The following is a 24,845-nucleotide window of genomic DNA, read 5'->3' as shown; positions in this document are numbered from 1 at the left end:
AAACCTAACATACATTAAGCTTGATTTTTTTCCCCTTTAGGATTCACAAACTAAAGCTAATAAACCACTAAGTAAATTTTGAAAGTAGAGACTACTAGGCTTAATCTGTGCTAAGTGTCTTATATATGTTATCTCATTTGACCCCAAGTACATACTAAGGTAGCTATTATTTTCTCAATTTCACAGATGAGAAATCTGAAACTTACTTAAGATCACACAGCTTCCAAGTGTTGGTTAGGATTTCGAAGTCCCTGCACTTAACTACTACAGTAGACTAGAATACATGCCTTCTAAAAAATGGGGTAAAACAAAGCATAGCATAGTTTTAAAAAACAGAAATACCAAAGTGCAATAATAACAAAAGAGAATAATTGTAAAGGAGATGGAGTACTTATGTTAGAGATATAGTTACAACAACTCTATGTCTCCTTCCTCGTTGTAGCTACAGTACCAAGTGTGAAGGCCAAATGTGGCTAAGAAACAGACACCGAACGAAGCAAGCTTCATTTTAAAGCAGGCAAAGAAAACATCAGATAATTAATAAAAGCTTCTCTTATATGCAGATTAAAAGTTTACTAATTAGAGTTTCAAGAATAACAAACAATTATCTTAGAATACAGTGATATCTTCAGAGAACTGCCCCTTTAAGGATCAGGAAGACTGTACAGAGTGCTACAAAAGGCCTTCAAAGTAGAATAATCTACTGAACAAACATGGCTCGGGTACTAAACCGTATTCTAATCTATTATTTTTATGATACAAAAAGCAAGATAAATGTTAAAGGTTGGTAAAAGCTAACAATAGGTGATGGTATTTTCTTGCAGCAAACAAATATTTATTAAGTGCACATACTGTACTGAGACCTATGCTGGGACAGTGGAAACTGTAAAGTTGGACCACAGGTAAGAACATGGTTTGAACCACATGAATAATGTAGCCTCCTCTTTAAGTTATCTCTACCTAATTGGGAAGATAAGAAATTTAAAAAAAAACAAAAAAAGTTGTTTTAAGGTAGTATATAACTGCCAAACAAAGAGAAAAGTTGTAAATGATAAAAAGAGAGCTATCACTTAGGGCCTGGAATAGCTGAAGAAGATGTCGTAAGGTAAGAGGAACTGGAAGCTGGTATGTAGACTGAGAATTGAAGGGAGATATTCCAAGTAAAAGGAATAGCCTGAACAATTTGAAGAGGCAGTAAGTTAAAAAGCATTATTTTGGGACTTCCCTGGTAGCGCAGTGGTTAAGAATCCGCCTGCCAATGCAGGGCACACGGGTTCGAGCCCTGGTCTGGGAAGATCCCACATGCTGCAGAGTAACTAAGCCCATGCACCACAACTACTGAGCCTGCGTTCTAGAGCCCGCAAGCCACAACTACTGAGCCCGTGTGCCACAACTACTGAAGCCCACACTCCTAGAGCCCGTGATCCACAACAAGAGTAGGCACTGCAATGAGAAGCCCGCGCACCGCAACAAAGAGTAGCCCCTGCTCGCGGCAACTAGAGAAAGCCTACGTGCAGCAACGAAGACCCAACACAGCCAAACATAAATAAATAAAATACATAAATTTAAAAAAAGCATTATTTTGGAGACAGCTATAGAAACTACTAGAGCCAAGGTTCAATATAGGAAACTGTGGAATATTCTGCCAGAAAGATTGTTTTCAGCCTGGAGGGCCTTCAACACTAGGTTTAGACCTTCAATACCCCAAGCAATGGAGAGTCAAGTCTAGACCCTACAGACAATTCCTGAGAAATGATACTATTACTGTGTCTCTAGTTCTCCATACCTTCCCTTACACCATCTGCCCATTCATTTACCCTGTCATCTTTTTTAATAGATACCATCAGGTAAAGGCGATAAGATAGCACACAGTGTTAACACTGACATCTCTCTTATGCTTGCTTAACCCGATGGTATCGATGAGCAAGTGTAACATTTAACCAAAACCCAGAAACAGGATCAAGAGGAGGGATGGGCTCCAAAACAATGTGCCCCAAGTCTAATCCCATACTCAGTAACAAACATTACATCTAGGGGAGCAATCAAATACACTTATTTTGTATAACCATTCTCACAATCAGAGAAAGAATTGAACCAAAGCTTGCCCCACATTATATTCTACTGCACAATCCAAATAATACCCAGAAACTCATGCCTTGATATCTGATGAAGACCCCTATGGTTGGCCAAGTGTTTCTGAAACAAATAGCTGGTGACATATGTATATGTGTATAAAATCTAATAAACAAATAAGTAACAGGATATACATTTGTCTGAGATAAAAGCCCAGTCATTTTGGATCTAGATATGGTAACTGGCCTTACTACCACTGCAACAGTTCCTAGAAAAGATAAGACCCATCCCCATTACCCTGATTTTTATAGTTTCATTTTCTAGCATGAAGTGTATTTCTAGTCTCTTCAAAACTTCTCAATCTATCCAATCCCTACTCTCATCAATAGAACATCTAACCTTACAGTTTTGAAGACAGAATGAAACGATAACAGCTTGAAAGGAAAAGTGAAACACACTACTTCTACCCCACCAAAACCAACTCCAGCTGTTCGTTTCACAGTTGTATCAGCAGAGCTAACAAGGAGAATAGCTAACACTCTAATTGCCCACAGAACCTGAGTTGCTCTGCTCTTCTCTCATTTCTCCCCCTTCCCATCTCCTCTGTAACTTGCACACGACCACCTCACTCTGCTGTCCATCCTCCCCAACTGCTGCCCAACAATTCACAGGCTGCCACAGATTGTCAGTACTGTGTTTGGGGACTTGAGAATTACCCCTGTGGGACAGCGCAGTGTGTTAGGACAGCATTTGCCCGGACACAATGTCGCTCTTTATAGCCAGTTGCAAATTAGTTTCTTCTTAAAAAAAATAATACTCCCAATAAGACAGGTACAAGGAGATTTTAAATAACCAAGATTAAAACTCACTTGGTTTGCTCTGAGATCTGGGCCGTTTCAGAGTCAGGTACAATAAAATCCCATGCCTCTACTCACATGAGCCACGCACATCATACAGGAACATCTGAAGTCAGCTTTCCGATGCTAACAGAAGCAAAGAGGCTACCAAAAGACATAACAAAGGAGAATCTTCCTTCCCCTTTTTTCTGTGCCTATGGCTCCTCATCCTTAAATTTTATTTGACAGTACTTTGTTTTAAGCTCAGCTCTCAATATCAACATTTACCTCTCACTATGTTTTGCTGTGCAAAACCATTTAAAAGGAAATTCTGGAAATCACCAGTATCGTTTCATTATAGTTTCCATCCAATTCTTTGCCATGTGCTTCAGCAGCACACAAGTACAGTCATCTTCTGACAGTTGCTGTGACTGACCCTCTGAAAAATCCTTCATCTTATATATCAGCTTCCTGGTTGCCACTGGCTACACATGAGAGTCAGAAGCTGGAACAGACTGAAAAGATCATCAGAGGATGTGGGGAAGAAAAACCTCTCACAAAACAGCAGGTCATATCAACTTAAGTCTTCTTAGAAAAAAGAATTAATTAAAAATAAACATCTACAGAGTAATATTTTAAAAATTAAAATCAGTTTCACTAGTTATCTAATTAGTTTTCATTTCTAAGTTCTTTGATAGCATTACTCATTCTGCTTTATTATGCTTTACTGAGGATTTAATTGCCCATCTAGTCTTCCCAAATCAGTTCATCAAACCCCTACAATAAAACTGCATCTTTGCTGCTCCCTATCTGAACTACAGGGAAGCTACAGCTGGACAGGACGGATGTTAATTCCCAGTTCTTACAGTAGAAAGAGACTGAAAAGAGCAAAGATAGTAATTCAACTTGGAGAACCAATTCCAATATTTAACCAGCCCCTGTTCTCTCTACAACAAAACCAAAATTTAAGAAAGACAGTGAATAGAAACAAGAAAATCTTCAAAAGACCCTGAACGTCTTTTAGGATATTGCCACTTTCAAACTTGTTTTACATGAGAGTTACAAAATAAAATGACACTTAAAAAACAAACTATAAGCAAACAAATAGAGTAAATAAACAATATTTCTAAAATATGCATAAGTATAGTTAACTGACTTACCAAATAAGTGACATTTATCTTTTGAATAATAAAACTCTAGAACGTGCAGATAGACTGTGTCTGAGGCAAATGGTACAAAAAGTTCCCTTCTGACAGATAGCAGCCTCACCTGGAAAATAATAGTAATAAAAGTTATTTTTATAAAAATATGTAGTTATCACTTCTTTGACACCTGTCTGTGCATTGAACTTTCAGGATCTCATTTCAGGAATACTAACAGTTTAACACAATGATTTACCATAGAATGTGCAATGAAAATAAACACACACACTTTTTAGAAGCTCAACAACAAAACAGAAAAAGGAAATGTCATCTTCTCTCATTCTCAGCCCTCTGAGAACTAGTCTGAGGGGGACAAAACATCTACTAACTGCCATCAAAAAAAAAGAGAGAGAGAGATAAGAAAATAATACAAATGATCAAAACACAAAAAGATGTTCAACTTCCAGTCATTACTATAGTTCTAACTTTTAGGATGGCACATGGTGGATGTTCAATAAGAATATGCTGAGTGGCTGGCTGGCTGGATGAATAAAAAATAAACCTTATCAGTTAGCAAAGAAAAAATAAATCACATCAGTTAGCAAAGAAATCCAAAATAAATATATTTTTTTACGCATCAAACTGGCAAAGATGAAAAACAGAGCAATAAGGTCCTGTTTTGGTAAGTACAGACTGAATAGGACTCCACACTGTTCATGGAGGTACACATTTTATTAATGTAGAAAGCATTTAAACAATATTTCAAACTCTTTTATATATCAAAAGACCTTTGGACCAGGCAATTCTCCTTCAAAGAATTTATCATAAGGAAATAACTGGATTTCTACAGGATACTTATTCCAGAACTATTTATAATAGTGAAAAATTATAAATAACTTTAATGTCCATCTATATGGGCCAGGTTAAATTATGGTACGTTTATACTATGTAAAACAATACAGACATTAAAAAGAATAATGTGGGGCTTCCCTGGTGAAGCAGTGGTTAAGAATCCGCCTGCCAATGCAGGAGACATGGGTTCAAGCCATGGTCCGGGAAGATCTCACATGCCGCAGAACAACTAAGCCTGTGTGCCACAACTACTGAGCCCGTGTGCCACAACTATTGAAACCCGCACGCCTAGAGCCCGTGCTCCCAACAAGAGAAGCCACCACAATGAGAAGCCTGCACACCACAACGAAGAGTAGCCCCCACTCACCGCAACCAGAGAAAAGCCCACGTGCAGCAACGAAGACCCAACACAGCCAAAAATAAAATAAATTTATTTTTAAAAAAAAGAATAATGTAGTTCTACAAATATTGGCATAAAAATCTACAAACCATATTAGTAAGTTTTTAAGAAATGGAGAATTTAACAAGAAGTGTTCAAAAACAATATAAAGAAAACTTTAAAACATTCCTGAAAGACAAAAAGTAGATTTGAACAAATGGAAAGATATTCCTCATTCTTGCATGGAAAACTCAACATCATAAAGATGTCAGTTCTTCCTAATTTATAAATTTAATGTAATCCCAATAAAAATCTCAATATGAACAAGCTTTTTTACAGAGACAGACAGCTGATACTAAAATTCAACAGAAAAATAAACTTGTAAGAATAGCCAATAAAACATTAAAAAATTTTAAAGTTAGCCCTTGATATACTATCAAGCCTCTATAATTAAAACAGTGTGATAATGATGCAGGAACAGACAAACTGGTGTAAAAGAACAGAAGTCCAGAAATAAACTCAATGGAAACTTAATATAGGATAAAGGTGGCATCTCAAGATATTGGGCAAGATTGTACTTTTTAAAGAAAATATGTAGAAACAACTAATTAGCATCTAGAAAAAGATTATTAACTCATACATTATGCATTAAAATAATTCCAAATGAATCAGGGATCCAAATGTAACAACTAAAACCATACAAGTACTAGAAGAAAACGTGTGTGAATTCCTCTTTACCCTGGGTAAAGGGAAAGGTTTTCTAATTATAACCCAAAATTCAGATGCAACAAAAGACTGAAAAATTGGACCACATAAAAGCTCAAACACATGCACACACGCACAGACACACAGACACACACACACACACAGTAAAAGATAACTGACAAACTGGGAGAAAATATGTGTAACATATATCACTATAAACAGCTAATATACCTAATACATATATATATATATTTATATATATATATATATTTTAAAAGACCCTTAAAAATTGAGGGAGAAAACATCAAAAACCTGATAGAAAAATGAATTTAAAAATACAAGACAATTCACACAAAAAGATATTAAAATGGCCTTTATATATTCTATGAAAAGATCATTAACTACTACTAAGTGAATATTAAAACTATATCGAGAGATTATCTAACTATAAATAGGTTAGCAAAAATTTAAAAGCATACCAACATACTCTGACCTCTGATGAGGTTGTGGGAAAACTCATGCATTGCTGGTGGGAATTCAAATTCATACAACCCCCACAGAAAGGGATTTAGCAATACTTAGGAAAACTATATTTGCTTTTAAACTTTTGACCCAACTCTCCTATTTTAGGGATTTACCCAAACATATATTTCCAACGTACAAAAATATATATAAACAAGGTTAGTACTGCAGCAATGTTTATAAATTCAAAATACTGGAAACGGCCATAAGAGAATGGTTAACATCCTCACAATAGAGTACTATGCAACCGCAAGAGGGAGGAAAAGACAAAGGGAGGGAGGGAGGGAGGGAGGGAGGGCGAGCTCTACAAATTTTTCTACAAATTGATACGGAATGGATACCAAAATATATTTAAGAGAAATGTTAAATTAAAAAAGCAAAGTACAAAAGACTATCTATAGTATGCTAAATTTTGTGTAAAAAGTTAAGAAATAAGAAAATAAACGTTTATCTCCTCATTCCTGGGGGAAAAACACACAAGAAGGATAATTCAGAGAATGATAAGATTGGTTACCTATAGAGGGTGGGTGGAAACAGGGTGAAAAGGAAGAAGAAATGGGTGACAATGCTTTGAGTATATATATATATTTTTAATACAATTCTGACTTTTGGAACCATATTAATGTTTCACATGCTCAAAAATAAATAAGATCAATTAGGATAGGGAGAAAAACTTAGAATACAATAGAAATGAACTGTATTTCAAATAACTACATAACCACGTTATAGGAAGAATGTTGGGGAGAGAAAACTAATCCAAGTAACTTCTGAACATGGTTTCTTGCTCAGTGATGTCCAATAGAAAGACAATGGATGCCACATATGAAATTTAATATTTTCTAGTAGCCACATTAAAATAAAAATAGGTAAAATTAATTTTATTAATTTATTTTACCTAACATATCTAAAATATTTCAACATATCACAACCATATTATTTAAATATTAATGAGGTATTTCACATTTCTTATTTCATACTAAGTTTACAAACTGTGTACAGTTCACACTCACAACACATCTCAATTCATGTGGTTAGTGGCTACTTTATTGGCCAGTGGAGATTTAGACTATATGCCCACAGGCTACAGGAAAAAACTATAAACAAATATTGAACTCTACTTACTAGGTGTCTTTTAAGTAGTGGTATGAGTTAGCAATTCTTAAACTATTTTCTAGTATTCCAGGATTAGGCCAATAAGTAAAAACATGAATAATGGGGGCAGGCTTCTCACTTTTGGAAGAGGGAGTTATAAGTACAGAATGAATAAACCCTGTAGTGTTGGACTGGAATCAGAGGTATCAATATAAACTCACTGCTTTCAGGAGACAGATAAAGATGTATATGAGCGTGTGTGGACACACACACATATCACATATTTCTATTTCCTAGATGCCTACTGAAAGGGCCTAAAAGCAATGATACTGACACCCAGCAGCACTGTCAATGGACATCTAGAGTCCAGATCCTGGCTTATAGAGCCATTCTCTACTAAAACAAACCAGAGCTCTTTGAGGAAATAACTTATTGTAGGACTCAGGCTGGGAGAGTGCAAGATAAGCCTAGAACATCTTGTGGTAAAAAGTGAGGAAGTGCTCCAAGAATGACAAGGGCAAGGCAAAAGGAGACAGGAATCAGCTTGAATGGGGCTCCCACTGACCAAATCAGGAACAGCGTCAAAATAAATAATGAAATAAAGTATTATAAATAAGTGTAGAAGACATGATGGAATTAGAAAATCACCATTTAGGAACCATCATGAAAATGATTCAGGCAGAAATCACCAATGGATACTAAAGTTAGTGAGCGAAAGTTCAAGGAGTAACAGGATATTTATAAAATCTCGAAGTATTTTTGCAAAGATGCCTCAAAATTACAAACAAAATGTCAATGCACTTAATCCCACTGAACTGTACACTTAAAAATGGTTAAAGTGATAAAATTTTATGTTATGTATATTTTACCACCAAGAAAAATTATAAAAGGAAAAATAGTGGAAAACCTGGCAGATACTACCTTAATGAAGTGATCCAAGATCACATTACTAATATTTCAACATCCTGTGCCTCCTGACATGATGCCCTGAGAAGCATAACATTACTTCTGTGGTACTCCTGCCAGAAACGGATAACCTGAATCCAGTCATGAGAAAACAGCAGATATACCCAAATTACAAGCATTTTACAAAATAACTGGCCTGTACTCTTCAAAAATGTCAATCTCATGCAAAAACAAAGACCGAGGAAATGCTCCAGATTAAAGGAAACTAAAGAGACATGACAACTGAATACACTTCATGAGCCAGAATTTTCTTCTGCTATAAAACAGTACATTATTGGGACAATGAGTGAAATGTGAAAAAGTCTGTGGACTACATAATAATATTAAATCAATGTTAATTTCCTAATTTTGACAACTGTACTGTGCATTCATACAAGAATGTCCTTGTTTTTAGAAAATGCACTCTGAAGTATTTAAGTATACAGGGGAATAGGTCTGTACCTTACTCTCAAACAGTTCAAGAAACAAATATTGCAGGTTGGGGGAAAGAGAAGGAGAAAGGAAATACAGTCAAGTGTCAACATTTGGGGTATCTGGGTAAATTTTTTGTACATTCTTGTAATTTTCTGTAGTGTGAAATAATGTCAACATAAATTAAACAGAAAAAAGATGTTAGCACAGTACCTGGCACATAAATCAAGTACATAAATCAAAACAAAGAAGACACGGGATATGGAAAACAGGATATCCAACACAAGAGAGAAGTGAAGGAATATTGGTGAACGGGAATTCCAGGATGCTAACTGTGAGCTAGAAGTAGAACGCAACCATTTCAGATGAAAGCTCTGTGACAGAGACAGGCATGTTGAAGGCAGTCATCCCCAGGCTCTCTGCCATAGTACCATATTTTTAATACAACTACTAGAGGATGTGCTCCACTCAAGCAAGAGGGTAAATGAAAAAGATAAGAGTTCCAACAATATTGGGAATCATACCCAAAACAAAGAAAAGTCTAAGGACGACAACAAAGGAAAATCATCCCAGGAAAAGAGCTGTGCAGCAGGCCCAAATAGTAGGCTCAGACAAGAGAACAAAGAAAGTCTCCAGAAGAGAAATTTCCAAGAATTTTTTTAAAAAAGAAAGAAAATTTGAAATGACAGATTACTGTCACTGACCTTGTGGAAAACTGCACTTAGAGGCCACTATTTAAGACACTATAAGCAAATAAAATTTGCACAGACATAATAATGTAAACACAACATTAACTATTTGATTTAACCAAATATTGTAACAGAAACTGGGAGGCCAGGGGAGGAGTAGCAGTGGTGATTGTGGTTTAAGAACAATAAAACTGGGCTTCCCTGGTGGCACAGTGATTAAGAATCCGCCTGCCAAGGCAGGGGACATGGGCTCAAGCCCTGGTCTGGGAAGAACCCAACCTGTCACGGAGGAACTAAGCCCATGCGTCACAACTACTTTATCTGCGCTCTAGAGCCCGTGAGCCACAACTACTGAGCCTGTATGCCACAACTACTGAAGCCCACGCGCCTAGAGCCTGCGCTCCGCAACAAGAGAAGTCACCGCACCACAACGAAGAGTAACCCCCGCTCGCTCCAACTAAAGAAAGCCCGCGCGCAGCAACGAAGACCCAATGCAGCCATAAATAAATAAATAAATAAATAAATTTATAAGAACAATAAAACTTTCTCTATCATAATAGAAACACAACATATAATGAATAAATTGGTGAATCAAAAGACAGCATTACACACATATTATTTTAAAATATGGAGATATGTAAATGCAAGAAGGAACAGCTTAAGGAATTGAAAGTGGTTACCTTTAGGGAGAGGACTAGAGAGAGTGGGCAGGAATGACACAGTAACTATTCACTATATTTTGTTATAAACCCTTTTTAAACTACATCTATTTTAAACTATATGTCTGTTGACAAAATATAAATAGCAACATATGAACTTCTCATCTTAAATACATTGTTCATCATTCAAAAATATATAAATAAAACATTTTCAATTGAAAGGGACAAAAATCCTAGGGAAAACATATCCCCCTTTTTGTTGGAAGACCTTCATATTTCCAACACTAAAAGAACATAAACATACAAAATATGGAAGCTTTAAAAATAAAAAAAAAACTCTAAAGCGAATAATTACCAATTTAGTGGATAGAGATAATTCAGTCATGGTAATACTAGGAAGATTGTAGGTCTGACCTTACTTACAAATTCATTAATGATCAGGAGAGTGCAAATAACACATTTAATTAAATATGCTCATTTATCTATTTTGGGAAGTATTAACAGCAGTGAGAGAGAGTGGTAATATAAAAGGACAGAGACAGATTAAAAACAGTGGCCCAAAACAACCAAATTGGAGAGTGGATAGAAGACTAGGTAAAATTAGAAGCTTAAAACAACTAAAGAAAGATATCAGAGGCTTAATTATCATCAATTTTACTGCATGCTGTTGCCATGTGAAGAAATTCTGGCAAACACTAATGTTAAGTGAGAAGATATATATATTATATATATAATATATATGTATATGTCACACATGCATACATATATATACATACCCATAATCTTTTTCGTTATAAGAGACTGATAATCCTAATTAAGTAGGGATTCATGAAGGGAGTACACCCTAAAAACAAAGTACTGTTGATCCAATTTGATAAGAGTAGTTTCACACTCATAGTTTTGCCAAGTACTGAAACTCTTATCAAGGATTACCAATAATGAATTAAACTATCCTAAAGACAATTAACTCTGTTATCTACCCGATAATCCTCATCTAGCTACCCTTGGATTATCCTTATTGTTCCTGTTTTTTCTTCCCAGGCACTGACCATTCAAAATAGCTTACATTTCCCAACCTCTCCTGCAGGAAGATGTGGCTACATGACCAATGGAATATGAGCAAAAGTGGTACATATAACTTCCAGGAAGTATCCTTAAAGGGAGGGAGATATGTACTTCTCTTCCTCCTTTCTGCTGGTTCGAACGTGGATGAAAAGGCTGGAACTCCAATAGCCATCTTAGACCATCAAGTGAATCCACGCACAGTGGAGCAACAACATGACACCATGATAAACCACAACAGTCCTAGACTACTTCTGGAATTCGTGACATCGAGAGAAATGAAATCTATCATGCTTAAGTCTCTGTTATTTGGTTGCAAACAAATCTAATCCTAATTAATATACCTCTATACTAATGTACACTCCTTGTTTTCTTTCGTTCTCTAAACAATCTTCCACTGCCCTTCTGCTGGCTCGTTTTCTGCCTCCCACTCCCTTACTATGAATATTCCCCAATATTCCATCCTTGGTCTTTTCTGCTCTTCTCCCACTAAGTTCTAGATCAAACATTCTAAAAAACCTCATCACTATATGTCTGATCATTTATCTTGAGCTCTACTTTTATCTCCAGCTGTCTATCATTCCATTTGTACAAGACATAATTAAACAGGAACACAAGTGATTTTTAAAACAAAAAATATAAATAGCCAAAGTGGTGGTGGTAGCAGTAGTGGTAGTTGTTGTGATGGTAATAAACAGCTAATATTTACTGAGCTTTTAATATTTGCCAGGCATTGTTCTAAGAGCTAACCCTCACAATAATCCTATGAAGTAGGGCATATTATCACCATCCTCATTTTAAAAATGAGGAAACTGAGACCCAGACAAGTTAAGTAACTTACTCAATACACAAGACTAATGTACTAAAGAGATCATTCAAATCTAGGCTTCCAGAACCCACCCTCTTAACCAGCGTGCACTAGCACCTTTTCTAAGGATGCTATCACAGCTTTTTAAGGTTGTCCTCAGCAACGATGATAGTTATTTAAATATCTACCATGGTAATAAATTTCATGCCTCTGCAGATTAACTTTTAGGAACTGTCAAATATCACTTAGAAATAAAAATGGTAAATAAGATGAGTGATCAAGCAAGATAATACTCTTGGGCACAAAAGATATGACCATAAAGTAATGAGACTGGTTTTCTTATATGGTTCTATTGGCTCTGAAAGCAGTTCCAAAAGACAAATTCCAAAGAATGTTTATTTGCTAGAATAAATGCATGGTCTTAAAAATGGATTACTTTCAAAGGGACAGCATTCATTTATATTATTAAGTTCTTTATTTTTAAAGCACCAGATTTTTTCAACTACCACTCAAATTATCTAATACCTAAAACTTGTATTAGAAGTTGAACTCATCATCTTTCTCCCTAGACCTATCTGAGATCCTTTCTCAGATAATGTCATTATCAAGACACCATAATAGGGACTTCCCTAGTGGTCCAGTGGTTGGGACTTCACCTTCCAATTCAGGGGGTGCATGTTCAATCCCTGGTCGGGGAGCTAGGATCCCGCATGCCTCGAGGCCAAAAAACCAAACATTAAAAAACAGAAGCGGGGCTTCCCTGGTGGCGCAGTGGTTGAGAATCTGCCTGCCAATGCAGGGGACATGGGTTCGAGCCCTGGTCTGGGAAGATCCCACATGCCGCGGAGCAACTAGGCCCGTGAGCCACAATTACTGAGCCTGCGCGTCTGGAGCCTGTGCTCCGCAACAAGAGAGGCCGCGATAGTGAGAGGCCCACGCACTGCGATGAAGAGTGGCCCCCACTTGCCGCAACTAGAGAAAGCCCTCACACAGAAACGAAGACCCAACACAGCCATAAATAAATAAATAAATAAATAAAAATTAAAAAAAAAAAAAACAGAAGCAATACTGTAACGAATTCAATAAAGACTTTAAAAATGGTCCACATCAAAAAAAATCTTAAAAAAAAAGACACCACAATACACTTGATTTGTCAGGCTCAAAACTTTGAGGTATTCCGACTCTTTCAGCTTTTCTAACCCCGTTCTTATTGCTCTTCCTCCACAAGAGCTATCATGTTTTCTATTTCCATATTATTCCATGATTGTCCTATTGAGATACCCTAGAGCCACTCCCTACTTGAGGTTATCCCACAAAGCTACCAGGACAACCTTTCTCAAATACTGTTTTCATCATATGACTCTCAACAAAAATACCATCATCTATAGGATCAAATCTAAGTTCTTCAGCCTAGCCTTCAAAGCTTCCCATTAATTCTTCATTATCCCCATAGACATGTAAACCTAACAAATCACATCTCTTTACTACTCACCATCATCAGTAAAATCAAACCTTCCATTTGTGCAATATTGTTAAAAATACCCTTTTTGTCTCATTCAGTTCACATATATTGTACCTTTTTGCTTCTAACGTCTCATCACCCTATGTGGAATTTTATTCTGTCCTCTCAAGTCAATTTGTCATTCTATCCCTCTAAAGTCAATTTGTCATTCTATCACTTCCTTCAAGATCCTCCTCTTCCATGAAGCCCTAATAACCTCAAATAGATAACTGCTATATTTTGCATTCCTCAACATATAGTTCATCTAGTAGAATGGGAAGAATTGCAAAGATTGACCGGACTATGTAACAAAATAGAGAGCCCAGAAATAAACCCACACTTATATGGTCAATTAGTCTATGACACCGGAGGCAAGAATACACAATGGGGAAAATATAGTCTCTTCAATAAATGATGTTGGGAAAACTGGACACCCACATGCAAAAGAATATAACCTGACCTCTTTCTTACACCAAATACAAAAATAAACTCAAAATGGATTAAAGTCTTAAATGTAAGACCTGAAACCATAAAACCGCTAGAAGAAAACACAGGCAGCATGCTCTCTGACATCAGTCTTAGCAATATTTTTTTGGATCTGTTTCCTTGGGCAAGGGCAACAAAACCAAAAATAAACAAATGGGACTACATCAAACTCAAGCTTTTGCAAAGCATCAGCAAAATGAAAAGGCAACCTACTGAATGGGAGAAGATATTTGCAAATGATATGTTCGATAAGGAGTTAATATCTAAAATATATGAAGAACTCGTACAACTCAATGTCAAAAATTTAAAAATGGGCAGAGGACCTAAACTGACATTCTTCCAAAGACATACAGTTGGCCAACAGGCACATGAAAAGATGTTCAACACCACTAACCATCAGGGAAATGCAAATCAAAACCACAATGAGATACTACCTCACACCTGTCAGAATAGCCATAATCAAAAAGACAAGAAATAACAAGTGTTGCGAGGATGTGGAGAAAAGGGAAACCTCATGCACTGTTGGTGGGAATGTAAATTGGTACAACCACTATGGAGGTTCCACAAAAAATTAAAAATAGAACTACCATATGATACAGTAATTCCACTTCTGGGTATTTATCCAAGGAAAACAAAAATACTAATTCAAAAAGGTATATGTACTACAATGTTCACTGCAACCTTATTTACAATAGCCAAGACATGGAAACAACCTAAATGTCCATCAATAGATGAATGGATAAAGAACTTGTGGCATTTTTACAATTAAATATTATTCAGCCATTTAAAAAAGAATGAAATCTTGCCATTTGTGACAACATGGATGGACATAAAGAGTATTATGCTAAGTAAAATAAGTCAGACTGAGAAAGACAAATACTGTATGATTTCACTTATATGTGGAATCTAAAAAACAAAACAAATGAACAAACAAAACAAATGAACAAACACAACAAAATAGAAACAGGCTCAAAAATATAGAGAGCAAAATGGTGGTTGCCAAAAGGGAGAGTGGTGGGGAGTGACGGGTCAAATAGGTGAAGGGGATTAAGATACAAAATTCTAATTATAAAATAAATGTCACAAGGATGTAATATACAGCATAGGGCATACAGTCAATAATACTGTAATAACTTTGTATGGTAACAGATTGTAGCTAGACTTATTATCATGATCATTTTGTAATGTATAAAACTGTCAAGTCACTACGTTGTACACCTGAAACTAACATAATATTATTAGTCAATTATACTGCAATTAAAAAAAATTTGACCAAAGACTTCTTTTGTATGAGTGATTTTCCAAGGAGTGGGTTAACTTTCATCAGATTGTTGCGTCAAATACCTTGAAAAGTTCATTTGACAGCTGACACAATGGAAGCCCAGAGATATCCTATAACCTGCCCCAGTTTTCAGTGTGGCAGTGGCAATGCCAGAATTCGAACCTGTCGCCTAGGTTCCTGCACAAAATGAATACAAATTTAAAGGTCACTGTCCAGTAATATAATTCATGCTCACTCCAGAAACAGACCTAGACACTATTAATAAACATGTTATATTTTTTAAAAAGCAGAATACAAAATTTATGTACGATAGCAAGAGATTCCAATGTAAGTCTGTGTGTGTGTTACATTAATATACATACACAGAAAATAGAGTGGAAGGAAATAAACCTCAATGTTAACAGTTACTTCCAAGTGGTGAAAATATGGCTATATTTTCCAAATCCTTGATAATGAGCACATACTGAACTTGTGATAATAGTAATAAGAAAATACTTTAAAAATTAAAACTATCTGACATTATGGAGTTAAAGATAAATTCCTCAACCTTGAACTCAAGTGTCAGAGGCAAGGAAAAGTTTCAGACTACTCAAGGAAACAAACAAGAAGCACAGTACAAAAAAAAAAAAACACTATGGCAAAAAAGGAAAGAATAGCAATGTCACATTAACAATATTGGTGGCAAAAACCAAGACCTACATGGCTCCCTGGGCTCGTCAAACTCCAGTACTTACTACATCACTGGCTCTTACACCAGAAGAGTCAAGAGGCCTGGAAATTCTGAATGTATTGAAAGATGGTCACACTGAGTTTGAAACAGTTATCTGGGATGGATGCAGAGAACTACCGATCATATAAACAAATCAAGACTATTTCTTTTTCTTCTGGGTCTTCTCCTAAAATAAAAATGTGAAATGAAAGCAGAAAAGTTCTGAGAAGATTCATATGATAAAAAAGTTTAGAACCACTAAAGGAGGCTAATAAATTTATCTTTTCCTAGCACTAGGTTTTTAATTCCAGTCCAAAAATCCCCTATCCAAAACTCCTGGGGGTCAGACAGGCTTCAGAATTCAGAAAAATTTTTCAGGTTTTTAGAAAGGTTAACATGGTACATATTCTATGTGTTACAAAATATCCTAACCAGCGTCTGGGGCAACACTCTGTAATTAAACAAGTTGAAATTTTTGTGGAAAAAAGTGTAAATCACTATACTACATATGATAAATAAAGACTACAAATAGCCTTATATCAGTGCAGACTGGCTTTTGCTGCCAACTGAGGTTGCTACAAACTTCTTAAAAACTTTCCATCTTCACAACAGTTTGAATTTAGGAACCATGGATAAGAAATGATGTACTTCTAATTGATTACATCTGAAAGGTGAGATTATAAGTTTATTTTGTTTCTTTCCTGATTTTCCAAATTTTCTACAGTATCATATTATTTACATGTAACTGATTATTTACAAAATAAGACTGTTGCATTTTAAAAAGGTATAGAACAAAGTATAGAAACTCACCAACTTGCAAGCTGGGTTAAAGAAAGAAAGAAGATTTTGTTCAGAGTCTAAAAGTCAAGGAAGTAACTTGAAATAGCTTTGAGTTTAAAAGCTTTTAAAAGTTTAGTGTAAGTTTTTAAACTAAACACAATTAACATTATTAATATGCAATAGGATACTTACTCACTAACATTCAGAAAGTGATGTTTTATTAACTCATTTTTTAACTCACTATTTCCCAGTCCAGTAACTGCTTGTGACCAACCGTCTTTCCCAAAGATGGCACCTATCCCCCACTTCCATTACCTCCAATGTTTTTCTTACAAGGTTGACTCTGACACTCCTCCTGTGAGAAGTGGGTTCAGTGTAACCACTGCTGCCTCCTTGAATATGGCAAGCTTGTGTCACTACATGACTTCCAAGTCCAGGTAACAAAAGGCAACACAGCTTCCACTTGGTTCTCTTGGGATGCTTACTCTTAGAAAACAGCCACCACCATGCTGTGAAGAAGCCCGATTAGTCTACGTGGAGAAACCATATGTAGGTGTTCCAGGGGACAGTCAACTTCAATCATGAGGCACATGAGTGGAGAAGCCTCCAGATTCTAGTTTCCAGCCACAAAATTACCACCAGCTTTCAAGCCTTTCTAGCTAAGGTTCAAGCCATCTCCACACTGCTCTGTCTGAATTCTGGCAGAATCCATAGTGTAATAAAATGCTGTTTTATCGATACATCACTAAATTTCAGAGTGGCTTGCTACATGACAAAAGCTAACCGGAAAAAGCACCCCTTTCCTAGTTCAGTAACTTCATATTAAACACACACACACACACACACACACACACACACACACACACACAGCCTAAAATCAAGCTTTTCTCAACATTAAGGAAGACCAGTCTGCCGATGAGAAATTGGACAGACTATTTAAATAAGAAAGTTTCTAATTAGAGAACTTAACAATTCATCTCAAATATATTCTGAGTACTTACTATATGTAAGACACTTTGTTAGTCTAAAACACAAATACGAATAACAGTCTAGTTATTAATCTAACCTAGGGAGGTAGGAAATAAAAATAGGTACACAAATACTATAGTTTATGAAAGTACCTAAGTGCCAAAATAGGCATATAAAGTTAACTCCACCACAAATAGTTAATTTAAAAATGATTTTGGAGACTTCCCTGGTGGCACAGTGGTTAAGAATCCACCTGCCAATGCAGGGAACATGGGTTCGAGCCCTGGTCCAGGAAGATCCCACATGCCACAGAGCAACTAAGCCTGTGTGCCACAACTACTGAGCCCTCCAGCCACAACTACTGAGCCTGCGTGCCACAACTACTGAAGCCCGTGCACCTAGAGCCCGTGCTCTGTAACGAGAAGCCACCACAATGAGAAGCCCGCAACAAAGAGTAGCCCCTGCTCACCACAACTAGAGAAAGCCCACATGCAGCAATGAAGACCCAACGAAGCCAAAAATTAATTAATTAATTTTTAAAAAATGATTTTGGACTTATAAACAGCTTTTTGGTTCTGTTAGGAAAGAAGAGCTTTAATAAATACCTTAAAAAAAAAGACTAGGAAAACATGAAAAATGCAGGCCTCATTATGTGTTGCTTAGATTGCGAGATTATGAGTTTTGTTGTTCTTTAAATTTTTCTGTATCTCCCAAGTTTTCTACAGTAAGCATATATTAGATTTTTTTAAGAAAAAATATTTCTAAAAAAGAAAATAATCATTTTATTTCATTTTTTAAAATGTGTTTAAACTATACTATGAAGGGGTCAAGTAAGTAGTCAACAAGCCTGTAACAAAAGTTGGCTTGGTGTTTATATGTTTAATATGCAAAATAAAGTTAGTGTTTAAGGGAAAATTTTAGTGTAATAAAAACTGCATAAACATGTTACTTGATTTACTATTAATATCTGCATTTCTTCCCTTTCCTGGCTAATTACAAATGTCTACAAGATCTCCCCAAATAACAGACAAAAACTAACTCAATAAGCTCCCATCTCTTGGTCATGCCCTCCTGGTTGTTCCCCCTCACAGTCTCTCTTTCTCCAGCTCCCTCCCTGCATCCACCTGTCATTTCGAAGTCAGACCTTCTCTCTACATCTCTGATTACCCTTCTTTCTAACTCTAAATGTCTCAGTCTGACTGTCCCTCTCAGTGTTTCCGATGTCCCCTCTCTATCTCTGACTGACCCTCACTCTCTGCCTTTGGTGTGTGTGTATTCCTCTTTCTATCTCTCCCTAAGTGACCCACCCCAGTGTGTGTGTTTTCCCCTCTCAGACACTGCCTTTCTATAAGTCTCTCCCCTACAGTTACCCCATTTCCAAGAAATTCTTGTTAACTTTTCCCTCTAATCTTTATAAATAAGCAGGCTTGGTATTATTAACTCTATTTTACAGATGATAAGAAAAAACAAACAGGATTATTGGTATCAATTTGAGAGGTGAAGATTTAAATCCAAGTGCTTCCCTTCTTTCGTTAATACTCTTCTGGTATTCCACGGCAAAGAACTTGAAACAGCATAGATGCAAGCCAGTATTAACACTACACATATTTTTTCCTAAGAGGCAAACCTGATATTAAGGAGCACCACACACCATTTGCCCATATTTTTGCCTCTGCACCAGGTTTAACAGTCATGAACTGTCAGCCACTTGCCCATTCCAGAAATCCATTGTCATCATATGCACAGGTTAACCCGTGTTATTTGGGAACCTCAGAATACTAGACACCAGAACCTGCTGTTGCCAACAGTGCTTCTCCGTTTTTATCCCTAGTCCAAATCCAGCCATGTTTGACATTAAAAAAAAAAAAAAAGATACAAGAGGGACAACAGATAGTAATGAAACTGAAGAGCAAATTTGAAGAACGAAAAACTAGACAGAAGGCTAGCATGAGATCGTGAAAAATACACACCACAAACTGGGAGCAACTGGTCCATGTTTTATTGAGAGGAGAAAATCCTCTTCAAATGCAGGCTTACCGCTGCAAAGCAATACCCTATAACTTCTCTCCTATCTAAACCTCTGACAACTGGAATTTCTCTGTAATTCAATAAGCTCTTAGGAGTTACCCGGGCTTCATCCATCCTACTGGGCTCATTAACAGAAAACTCTAAATGTTTTTTTTCCCCCACTAGGTAAGAGCACATTTTCTGGTGGGTGGCAATAGTAGAAGTAGGGTTCTCTTTCAAGACATGAACAGCCTCGTTCCATTTCTTCTCACTTCTCCTGTGGGTGGGAAGCCTGCAACTAATACAATTCAACAACTAAAAGAAACGTCTAAATTATAGTTCAGGTTAGTGATTGTCAAAGATCATCCTACAGGTCACCAGTTTTATACACAGTGTGAGGGCTAGTCTTGTATTACAGGTTTATAATTAAAAATCTATACTTTTACTTCTGGCACTAGTTCATTTACTTCTATTATGTCTAATGAGCGCACAAGTGCCAAATCAACAATATACCAGTCTTACCATTCATTCTGGTGAGATATTTTGTGAACACTGAGCTTATGGAGCTAATGAGGACAGGGTCACAGATTCAAAAATACTAGCCAATTAATTTTGTTGTTTTTCAGGGTTCAATGGTCACACTCAACAAACTTAACCTTGACTAACAAAAAAATACAGTGATCATGTGAAGCATTTTGGGAATGAATATATATGTATCACCAAAATTCATGACTATAAGAAAAAATATAATAATAAAATTAAATATAGTAATAATAATAATACCATCTTTCACTAAGCCTGAAAATGGGTCTACCTTACAAAAACTCAAGTAAAAACCAATCAAGAACAAACATGTTTAAAACATTTAGGAAACATAAAGGAAAAAATAACACATTATAGCACACAAAGTAGATTTTAATGGAAATGACTCTCTACTGTCATAGTTTATACACAAGTCTGTAGTAAAAAAAAAAATAGTTATCTTGCTGATTCTTAACTATATAAGTCAGGATGAAACTGGTAAAGTGGAGCCAGGGAAAACCACATCAAAAAAGTAAAGGAAACATTTGCATCTGCAGACATCTTGTAGTCAACACAGCATCTGAAGGAATGAAAAGTAAACATTTCAATTCTTAACTCTAAGACTTTGCTTTGACCAACACATCAGTTTTCTCTATTAGGCATTCCTCCTTGGTTTCTCTGAACTCTCACTCCTTGCAGATACACACACACCAGTGCCACCATCAGCACCTGTCACTAAGTGTTTCCACTTTCAAAAATGAGGGTCACCAAATCTTCTGGACACTACCCACTAGATTGAACTTTTACAGTCAAATACTCTGGCTTTAAAAAAAAGAAAGGCGGGGAGGCTGGGGAACCAACAAAAAATGCTCTATAAAACTCTGTCCTACATAAATCACAGCAAGATCTTTTTTGATCCACCTCCTAGAGTAATGGAAATAAAAACAAAAATAAACAAATGGGATCTAATGAAACTTTTGCACAGCAAAGGAAACCATAAACAAGACAAAGACAACCCTCAGAATGGGAGAAAATATTTGCAAATGAAGCAACTGACAAAGGATTAATCCCAAAATATACAAGCAGCTCATGTAGCTCAATATCAAAAAAACAAACAACCCAATCCAAAAATGGGTGGAAGATCTAAATAGACATTTCTCCAAAGACACACAGGTTGCCAACAAACACATGAAAAGATGCTCAACATCACTAATTATTAGATAAATGCAAATCAAAACTACAATGAGGTATCACCTCACACCAGTGAGAATGGCCAGCGTCAAAAAATCTACAAACAATAAATGCTGGAGAGGGTGTGGAGAAAAGGGAACCCTCCTGCACTGTTGGTGGGAATGTAAATTGATACAGCCACTATGGAGAACAGTATGGACGTTCCTTAGACACCTAAAAATAGAATTACCATATGACCCAGCAATCCCACTACTGGGCATATACCCTGAGAAAACCATAATTCAAAAAGAGACATGTACCACAATGTTCATTGCAGCACTATTTACAATAGCCAGGACATGGAAGCAACCTAAGTGTCCATCAACAGAGGAATGGATAAAGAAAGTGTGGCACATATATACAATGAAATATTAATCAGCCATAAAAAGAAACAAAACTGAGTTATTTGTAGTGAGGTGGATGGACCCAGAGTCTGTCATACAAAGTGAAGTAAGTCAGAAAGAGAAAAACAAATACCGTATGCTAACGCATATATATGGAATCTAAAAAAACGGTAAAGATGAACCTAGGGGCAGGGCAGGAATAAAGACGCAGATGTAGAGAACGGACTTGAGGACGGGGTTGGGGGGGAGCTAGGACGAAGTGAGAGAGTTGCATGGACATATATACACTACCAAATGTAAAATAGATAGCTAGTGGGAAGCAGCTGCATAGCACAGGGAGATCAGCTCGGTGCTTTGTGACCACCTAGAGGGGTGGGATAGGGAGGGTGGGAGGGAGGCTCAAGAGGGAGGGGATATGGGGACATATGTATACACATAGCTGATTCACTTTGTTGTACAGCAGAAACACAACATTGTAAAGCAAGTATACTCCAATAAAGATGTCAAATAACCCAAAAAACTCTGTGCTAGTAAATAGTCAATATCTAAGTCATAAACACAGATAATTGTTCTGCTACAAGCTCCAATGTGCAGAAAAAAAACTTCATTCTTACTATGGGTTATAAACGAAGCACCAGTCCAACAGCACACCCCAACAACAAGAGCATTTTGGAAACCTCTAAAAGTAAAAAATAGCCTAATATAATCTTTAGATAAAATGCAATTGCTTAAAAAAAACCCTGCAATCTGAGCACGTCTATTTACAGCTTTTTTTTTTTAAGTTTATGAGTTAAGGATAACTATCCTCATTTTACAAACAACAACAAAAAAGAAATGGAATCTCAAGAAAATACTTTACCTAAAATTATCACCATCATTTTTTACCATCATCATAGTCATCAATTACAACAGCAACAAAATAATGAGCACGTACTCACTCCAGCACTACTTTATGTTCACATCTCATTTAATCCTTATAGACACCTTGTGAGGTAAATGCTATCATCTCCATTTTAGAAATTAGTAGATAGGCTTAGAGAGGAGAAATAATTTGCCAAGAGTCATAAACTAGAAGTCACAGCACCGGGATTTGAACTCAAATTTGTTCAACTTTGTACATTCAACTAAGTCACTGTACTGCCATCCTCTTTGTTTTTAGAACCACATTCAGGTATTCTTCAACCAATGACTGCAGAATAAATACAAGATTACCTCATTACTATACCTCCAAACCCACAAAAAGTTGTTTGTAAAATCCTCTCTCTCTACAAGGGGAAAAATAACAGAAAAAGCCACCTGTTTGGAGTCTCAGAGCTGAAATGCCAGAATAAAAACTAGACTGGAATATTGGCTGTTTATATTCTGAATTCTAACTATAAGGTAACACAGACTCCTAACACATATACCTAGGGTAGGTGAAAATAACTCCAATATTTCTTGTTTCAGCTAGTATACACAGGATAGTGGTACCGTATTTAGAATCAGAGCTAGGTTTAGCACAAGCAGTAACTGAAAACGGGGAAGAGACACCAGACCAGCTGGAGACAGGCATCAGCTTAGCACATGTGAGGAACATTAAGCGCTTTCTGGGATACTCGTACCCGTGTAGCACTGAAGAAAGGACGGCTATAACAAAGCAAGAGGGGAGCGAGAGAGAGTGTGTGTAGACAGAAAGATAGTGAGCTTGCTGTATTTGAAACGTGCTTTCTCCCACATGTCACTTCTGCTGAACCCCATAACACCGGAAGGCAGGCAGGCCAAAGACGATTACCCCCATTTTTCGGACTGGGAAAACGAGGCTGCGGTAAATGTGCTACAAAGGATCACAGGTCTAGCAAGTGGCATACCCGAAACTCCTCCCAGGACATCAGATTCCAAATCCCGTGCTTCTTCCCTACTCAACCCTGAGAGGAGGCTTTATTGATAAAGAAAACTTTAAAAATCGGACCTGGAGTTTTCCGAGGGCGGCCCAAGAAAACCAGGAAGTACACCCTCTCTACTAGACTGCTCACTTCCAGCCGACAGCCCGGGGCTCCCTGGCAGCGCGGCAGACTTGCTCCAGAGAAATCGCCCGCAGCCCCGGGGTCGTCTCGGGCGGCCCCCGCCGTCCACAGCCCCGTACCCCTGGGGAGAGAAAGGGGTCGCCACGTCCCCGCTCAGTACCTGTTGAAACGAGGAAAGGAACGGCCCCTCCGCAGACAGTAACTGGGGAGAGGGCCCCTAGCGAGCACGCAGCCCTGGGAAGGAAAAAGGGCCTTGAGAGGGTCGCCAGCAACCCAGGGCCCGCAGGGGTCGAAGGGCGGGAGCTTCCCAGTAACCTCCGCCCCAGGAGGGGGCCAGCCCCACGCCTCAAGTGAGGAGAAAAACACCGGTAACAAACAAAGGGGAAAGAAAGCTTGTGCCAAGCGTGGAGAGAGAAGTGGAAGCGACGAGCCCCAGCCTGGAGTGCGGAGAGAGGGATAGACAAGGACACGGAGCGGATCGTTACCGGCGGCAGAGTCACTCTCCGCATCCACCACCTCCTCAAAGTTCCAGCTCTTCCGCTCGCACCGTCGGGGCGCGCGCCAGGCCTCGGCTCCGCCCCCCCCCCAGCGCCGCGGGGCCTTCTGGGGGCTGTAGTTTCCGCGAGGCCGGCCTCCGCGGGCCGCCTCCCGGTCACGTGGGAGGAGGAGGCAGTCAAAATGGCGCGAGAGGGCAGATGTTTGCGCTCCTGTCTGCTCAACCCGTCTCCTGCCTCTTAGCTGTAAACGGGCTCAAATCTCCTCACATACAGCTCAATCATACCATCCCTCCTCTTCTTTTCACAGACAAGTTTCTTG

The 24,845-nt window shown here is 37.6% G+C and overlaps 1 protein-coding gene across 1 annotated transcript in view; it reads right to left on the bottom strand.

Moving 5' to 3' along the window:
* The window catches only part of R3HCC1L (R3H domain and coiled-coil containing 1 like), a 90,865-nt gene extending 66,279 nt beyond the window's left edge, over positions 1 to 24,586 (bottom strand). The window contains exons 1-2 of the mRNA XM_068548322.1: positions 24,515 to 24,586; positions 4,070 to 4,178 (exon numbers count right to left, since the gene is read on the bottom strand). The gene's annotated coding sequence lies outside the window, so the exon portion shown is untranslated. The remainder of the gene's footprint in view (positions 1 to 4,069; positions 4,179 to 24,514) is intronic.
* Between the last annotated feature and the right edge of the window lie 259 nt (positions 24,587 to 24,845).

Source organism: Eschrichtius robustus, chromosome 7 (assembly GCF_028021215.1).
Source record: "Eschrichtius robustus isolate mEscRob2 chromosome 7, mEscRob2.pri, whole genome shotgun sequence".
NCBI classification, from domain to species: Eukaryota; Metazoa; Chordata; class Mammalia; order Artiodactyla; family Eschrichtiidae; genus Eschrichtius; species Eschrichtius robustus.
The sequence above is the reverse complement of the archived record's forward strand: the minus strand, read 5'-3'. Positions and strand labels throughout refer to the sequence as shown.